The 7,933-nt window shown below is 40.5% G+C and overlaps 1 long non-coding RNA gene across 1 annotated transcript; it reads left to right on the top strand.

The window, feature by feature from the left end:
• The first annotated feature begins 341 nt into the window (after positions 1-341).
• LOC134451922 (uncharacterized) lies at positions 342-2,161 on the top strand. The gene is made up of 3 exons (XR_010035312.1): positions 342-654; positions 1,140-1,192; positions 1,890-2,161. It is a non-coding gene; the product is annotated as an uncharacterized LOC134451922 (long non-coding RNA).
• Positions 2,162-7,933: the final 5,772 nt, after the last annotated feature.

Here is a 7,933-nt window from a genome sequence, read left to right as displayed (position 1 = left end):
TTCCCTGATTGACGCTCCCAACGCAGGACGCTCCCCTGTCGCTCCCACTAGCCAGACTATCGGTCCCACCGCCGTATAACGGAGCTAGTTATCTTTTTGATGTTAGTTTTTTGTTTCTAACCCTAACCTTAACCCTAACCCTAACCCTATAATACGTGCAATGTAATCGGGTGGGACTACACGTCCGGGAGTGATAGAAACACCTGACCTGGGACTGCACGTCCGGGAGCGATCTCAGTTGGGAGTGTCCATCTACCACCGCTCGCCAAAACTTGTCATGGCTTATGTAGCCTAATGAAGCCTAATTAAAAAAAAAAGAATGTGTAATTACACAACGCTACATTTATATGGTATTTCCAGATCGCTATTTCAAAATTATGCTTTCAATTTTGTGTTAAGCGATCCGATGGCTTACCAGATGTGTTACCAGAACCAGTAGCATACTTGTGCCAAAATGAAGTTGTTTTGCTAACGAACTAAAATACATGCTGGTATTTATGGTTACAGATCAACGCTGAGACCGAGGTTTGATCTGAGCACGTTGAGAAGCAATGCTTTGTTAAGGTCACCCGTGGTATGACAACGCTAATAAAGGATGCTGTGCCTGCCAACTTTGTTCGAGCCAAAGAGGAGAATCATCATTCGCATACCGTGGTTAGTTTGTTCAGTCGTAATTCAACTGGCATGTGTTAACCAAGCCTCACAAAAAACTTAACAAAAAACTGATAATAGTTTGCCATGGAATACATTTTACTTTAGACAAAAAACTTAATGCATGTGCTGGAGATATATTTGTTTGCATTCATCATGTACTCCTGAGTCATGAGCCAATGGTTTCAAACTGTGATGTCATTACATTGCATTACATTTCACTTAGCTGACACTTTCATTTTATTCAAAGCAACTTAGTTATTATATGTCAGGGTGTTGTTTACAGTCCCTGGAGTAATGTGGGTTTAGGTGCCTTTTCAAGGGCACTTCAGCCATGGAGATGTAGGGAGCGGTCAGAGGGATTCGAACCTGCAACCCCCAGATTGAAAGACCAACTCTCTTATCACTAGGCCACGGCTGCCTCACCACTAGGCCACGGCTGCCCTGTGTATGTTATGACTCTCCTGTCCTTTGTGTTTCTTTTTCAGTATGGATTCCATGGAGTATTCCATCGAGTATTTCTTCTGTTTCAATCGTCTTGGTAAGGCAACTTGTCTGTTTTTCCCCATACTGTTGTAATCACTGCCAAATACTTCAGGTGAAACCTGCAATTTGTATTTTGTTTTGTTAATACTTAAGTTTGATGTTGGCTGGTAAGCAGACTGTATTTCACATGCTGTGATCACGCACCCATTGCGTGCAAGGTGTAATTCTCTAGGCCTATACATGGGTTCTAAATGTTGTTTATAACCTGACTGCGCGAACCTAGCTGTGCACAACTCCACCTCTGATTGTTGGAAACCGCTGACGGTCAAAAACTTATCTCACATGTTTGGCTGCCAGTGTCTTGCCCCTCCTCATAACATTGTGTTGAACACTGTACGGGCCCCATGTATAATTGCAAGGTTACCTCAATTTCAGTACACTATGTTGTTATTTCATAGTATTCACCCTGTTTACTTGATAATGGTTATTTAACTGAATGGTATGCAATGCAGTAGGAACAAAGTGTTTGCAGGTTTGCAGTTTGCATAGCTTTTCTTTTGAGAAGATAGATTTTAAATGTTGCACAACTTTAAGTTTATATTTGATAGGAATTCAACATTGTCCTGGGTGTGTAGCTTACGGCTGTAACTGCTATGATGCTTTTCTGTTATGCTGCTCTACAGCCTAGGTTACATGATGTGTCTGTCCCTATCAAATAAACCAAACTTAACTGATGACATATGTTCACATAGGTGAAGTTTTTGAGCTGGATCTGGATTCTGCTGAGGATCCGTCGACTACTAGATGGCGAGCCACCCACTCATTCGAATGTGATCCTGTTCTACATTGCGCATGGCATATTTGGTAGGATTGTGGCCTGCTCGTGTCACATCACTGACTATGACTGACTTCAACGCCTTGAACTGAACTGCTTGAAAGGAGCTATTTTTCTTTTTGAACAACTTAAAGGAACTCTCTACATCGTCTCTTTTGAGGATTTAAAGGACTATTTCCAATTTTTGAAGGACAATTCAAAAAAACAATTTTTTTTAATGTTCAAACCTTTGTAATTGTAAATATTTAAACTTTTCAATCTCTTACTTGTGATGTTTTTATTTCATTTTGTTAATGCCCATTTTATTATTTTTCCCTATATCCTATGTTTGTATTTAAGAATGTCATTCTTCATTAGGGTTGCATACAATATTTTCTATGGATACATGATTATTTATAATGATAAATAAATAATAATTATTATTATTATTTATGCAAGATGGACATTTGACACGAACATTATGGTGTTCCCCGTTCATTTTGCTTTCGATATCCTTTCCTTTTTGTTTTGGACTATTTCAATTCACGGGACGTCACTTTAATCCTCCAAAGGACATTTTTGGAGTGAAGCGGCCAACTCTCTTGAATTACTGCTCTTGTCGGCTTGCGCTCGCCTCTGTGGATCTAATAAGGACATAAAAGGACAGAAACTTAATGTTTTGTGTTAAGGCTACATTTTTATGTTAGAAATTATTTTTGTATTGTAAGGGAATTTGATCTGGGAAATGTGTGTTGTGACCCTGGCAAGTTCTCTGTTTTGTAGCGTGCTGGGGTTTTTGATTTGACATGCTTTAATATAAATGGTGAAAATGTTGTAGAAACATATTGTATGTTGTCTTTTAATTGGTATCTTTTTCACTCTACCCAAAGCCTAGTGTCACATTCTGTAGCCCATTGATCCTGGCCTACCATTGACGTGTACCATACTCAGTAGTGGGTAACAACAGTTTAACATCATTGATAATTCTTTTCTCTCTTTCTAACAGTGTGAAAATGTATTTCTTGAGACCAAGTGAAAATTATTTGTACTGTGATCATTTCTAGTGATACTGTCCAATTTCTGGAAATAGGCTCATATTACACATCCCCTTGAGTTAAATTATTGAGTTTTACCTTTCTCCTCCTGTATGTTCAACCGTTCTAGTATGGCAGTGCAAATTTTACCTCCATGCTAGCAGTTAACATTGAGTCCTATGAGACCAGCTGGCGGCTAGCTGGTCTCAGAACTCAATGTTAACTGCTAGCTTGGAGATAAAATTTGCACTGCCGTACTCAGAGAACGACAAGAAGTACAGGTAAAACAAAAAAATAAGGGAAAGGTAAAACTCAATAACTTGACCCAAGGGGAGGTGTAATATGAGCTTATGTCCAAAAATGGGACAGTATCACTTTAATGTTACATATTAACTAATCTCAACCAACTTCACCATAAGGTTCCCCATTCTGAATGTTAAATATTAGTTATATATTAATTAAGCTCAACCAACTTCACCATAAGGTTCCCCATACTGAATTTTAAACATTAGTTATATATTAATTAAGCTCAACCAACTTCACCATAAGGTTCCCCATACTGAATTTTAAACATTAGTTATATATTAATTAAGCTCAACCAACTTCACCATAAGGTTCCACATACTGAATTTTAAACATTAGTTATATATTAATAAAACTCAACCAACTTCACCATAAGGTTCCCCATACTGGATTTTAAACATTAGTAAAACATTAGTAAAGCTCAACCAACTTCACAATAAGGTTCTCAATGCAGAATTTTAAACATTAGTTATACATTAATAAAACTCAACCAACTTCACCATAAGGTTCCCCATACTGGATTTTAAACATTAGTAAAACATTAGTAAAGCTCAACCAACTTCACAATAAGGTTCTCAATGCAGAATTTTAAACATTAGTTATACATTAATAAAGCTCAACCAACTTCACCATAAGGTTCCCCATACTGAATTTTAAACATTAGTAATACATTAATAAATACTATAGATATTTATTATTAAATGATTTATAAGTAATTAACAATAGTTTAGTTAATATTAACACTTAAAAAACATTTAATTACAATGTATTAATGATTAAATAATAAGTACCTGGTTAATATTGAACTATAAATTGTAAACTACAACTAATAATTATAATATATTAAGTAATAATTAGTTAACAGTTTATAAGTCACTTGTTATGCTTAAGTTACTGTTGATATGTTAGTTAATTAATCATAAAAGTATTTTTAGTAATATATTAAGTAACTTATAATTATGTTCTATTAAGTGTTACAGAAGGACTAATAAATATATTTTAAAACTTTGTAAGTGTTTAGTATACACCTATAAATGTATAGTAAACCTTTAGTTAACTAATAGTTAACTGTTTGCTAACTGTTTATTAACTGTTTATAGCGGAAGGTTATTGTAAAGTGCTACCACCTTGGCACAGCTCGCCTGCAGGGGTGTCGTACAGGGAGTGAAGTGTCACTGAGTCACCAGGCCCCATGTATAAAAGTGGATCGCACTCGGGTTCTTCTTTTCTTCTTTTTTATTTTTTTATTTACATAGCAGCAGAAGTGTAGACAAACGTTTCGGCTGTTGCCTTCGACACTGACGACCCGAGTGCGATCCACTTTTTCACCTTCAAAGTTATTCAACTGGAGACGCACCACACGGAAGAGCGCGGTGTATCATCAACTACTACCCCATGTAAATAAGGCAAGGCAAGGCAAGGCAAGTTTATGTATATAGCGCATTTCATACACAGGTGCAACTCAATGTGCTTCACAAAGGGGGCCCACACAGTGGATGATTTATGTAGATATACAGTATATTGCTGGGGGGTAATGAGTATTTTTTTTGTCTATTTGTTCATTTTGGGTATGTCTGCATAAATAATATTTCCAGTATATAAATGAGTATTTTTTATGCCATTAAAGTAACTGGAGACAGTTACACCTTGGCAGAGCGTACCTGCAGGGGTGTCATACAGGGAGGTAAAGTGTGACTGAGGTGCTGTTTCCACATAGCTGGATATTTTCATATGTGGATATTTGAAGACTTCAGATGCAAAACCCCCTAACTCCACTTCTGAAGACCTGCACTTCTATATTTGTAGAGAGCCCCGTTGTTAGTTTGGTTTATATTCACGTTCTTGATAATACATACATATAAATAGTCATATTACATAAATAAAATTTAAAAATGCAATTTTGATAGCTTTGTATTAAATAAAAACTAATTAAGATTATTTTCTGAAAAGGCACTTAGGGGGTTTTGCATCTGAACTCTTCATTTTTTTTCCTCCTGGTTGCATTGGTTGTGCATTGGTTTTGGCCGTCCGTTTCCACGTAGCAGATATTTAAAATCCAGGTAAACAAAGCAGGAGAAAAAAAATTAGGGGGCTGAAACGCATTTGTTACGATGGAGGATTTATTTTTATCCACATGTTGCGTTTACACATCAACCAGAGAAAAAAATACCCTGCTAAAAAAATATCCTGCTACGTGGAAACAGCATCTGAGTCACCAGGGCCCCATGTATATAGGGAGCCCACACAGTGGATGATTTATGTAAATATTATACAGTATATTGCTGGGGGGTGTATACATTTATGCAGATATATCGCTTGGGGGGTGGTCAATTTGAGCTGACCTGTACCACATATGAGTAGCAAATGTGGTCAAAGGAGAACAAAGGGGTCACTTGTCCCAGGCCCAGGGAGAGAGGGGACCCAGAATTGGATGCCCATTGCATTGTATGTATTGGGTTACTTTGGGGCCCTTTCAGATGTCTTTGTCCTGGGCCCGTGCAGCCAAATCTGTGAGCGTCCCATTACATTTGTATTCGATTGGGGCCTTTTCAGATGTCTTTGCCCTTGGGCCCAGGGAGAGAGGCGCCCCCAGAATTGGACCCCCATTACATTGTATGTATGTATTGGATTTGGGGCCCTTTCAGATGTCTTTGTCCTGGGCCCGTGCAGCCAAAGCTGTAAGCGTCCCTGCCCTTGCTTGGCATATCCGTCCACCGGAGTGCTTGGCACAGCTGACCCGTTGTACATATGAGTAACAAACAGGGTTGCCAGATGAGGCTGATGATTTCCAGCCCAAAAAATGCTCAAAACCCGCCTAGAAGCACAAAATCCCGCCCAATTCTATTGATTTCTATGGTAAAAATTGGGCGGGTTTTTCTGCTAAATGCCATTTTTACCCGCACACAGCCATCCTAAGCAGCCCAATTGGGCGGGAAACAGCCCAATCTGGCAACACTGGTAGCAAATGTGGTTAGAGGGCAACAAAGGGGTCAGGGAGACGGGGGGCCCAGAAGTGGATCCCCATTACATTGTATGTATGTATTGGGTTATTTTGGGGCCCTTTGAGATATCTTTGTCCTGGGCCCGTGCAGCCAAATCTGTGAGCAGCCCTGCCCTGCCTTGCTTGGCATATCTGTCCATCTGAGCGCTTGGCACAGCTGACCTGTTGTACATATGAGTAACTAATGTGGTTTAGAGGGCAACAAAGGGGTCACTTGTCCTGGGCCCAGGGAGACAGGGGGCCCAGCCCAGAAGTGGATCCCCATTACATTGTATGTATGTATTGGGTTCGGGGCCCTTACAGATATCTTTGTCCTGGGCCTGTGCAGCCAAATCTGTGATCAGCCCTGCCCTGCCTTGCTTGGCATACCTTTCAATTTCAGCTCTTCTTGGCACTGCTGAGCTGTTGTACATATGAGAAGCAAATGTGGTCTGCTGCACTAATGTTGATTGATGGTAATGATGGCAATGTAATGTAATGGGCATTTCTGTGGCCTGGAGTTACACACTGGAGCTGAATGCAGAATCAAAAACTGCATTAAACAAAGCAGAAAAAAAGTACATAAAACCGACAGACAGGGGACAAACGTTTTGGGTCTAGCCCATCATCAGTGTTTCCCAGTCTGCCAAGAAGGCACCAAATTAGAAATGTATACTACTATTCTACTACATATATGACCCGCTTTCAATACATATTCACGTTTTCACCGGTGGAATGCCCCTTTAAGCCATTTTTTTTAGGCGAGCCTCATTCTTGCCGGGCAGTCATGGGTGAGCGGTTAGGGCGTCAGACTTGCATCCCAGAGGTTGTCGGTTCGACTCCCGACCCGCCAGGTTGGTGGGGGGAGTAATCAACCAGTGCTCTCCCCCATCCTCCTCCATGACTGAGGTACCCTGAGCATGGTACCGTCCCACCGCACTGCTCCCCATGGGGCGCCACTGAGGGCTGCCCCCTTGCACGGGTGAGGCATAAATGCAATTTCGTTGTGTGCAGTGTTCACTTGTGTGCTGTGGAGTGGTGTGTCACAATGACAATGGGAGTTGGAGTTTCCCAATGGACTTTCACTTTCACTTCATTCTCCATTCATTTCCATTGCTCAGTCCTACAGTACCTCCATGTACAGTAATGGCTGCCAGAGGCCTGGAAGAGAAGCCTGGAAAAAGGAGATCGCATTACATTACATTTATCAGATGCTTTTTATCCAAAGTGACTTACAAACAAGGACATAATGGAGACAGGGCTGGACTTGCCATCTGGCATAGCGGGCATTTCCCGGTGGGCCCAGCACCATGGTGGGCCCCTATTTTTATTTGTTTTATACATTGCACTGATGATGGTCTGACTGTGATCGAAACGTTTGCACTACACTTGGGTAGCACCTTTTTTGTTTTTCTAATGCAATAAAAAGTTCAACATTGCATTCGGCAGAACGGTGTGCGAGTTCCCCTTCATTGCTTCAAGTTAATCCACTGGAACCTACGCACCCACCAGGCATCAAGTTCAAAGGCGTGTTACCTCCATTGAAAATTCTGAAAATAAGGGCCCACGAGTATGTGGGGCACACCAGTGAGTCATTCTGCGCTGCTCATTATTAGGGGCACCTTGAAGCCATAAGTGCCCGGGCCCTATTTCTCCCCCAGGGGG

The sequence above is a fragment of the Engraulis encrasicolus genome, chromosome 7, assembly GCF_034702125.1.
Source record: "Engraulis encrasicolus isolate BLACKSEA-1 chromosome 7, IST_EnEncr_1.0, whole genome shotgun sequence".
Lineage (NCBI taxonomy): Eukaryota > Metazoa > Chordata > Actinopteri > Clupeiformes > Engraulidae > Engraulis > Engraulis encrasicolus.
Note: the sequence above shows the minus strand (reverse complement) of the source record. Positions and strands in the feature narration are given on the sequence as shown.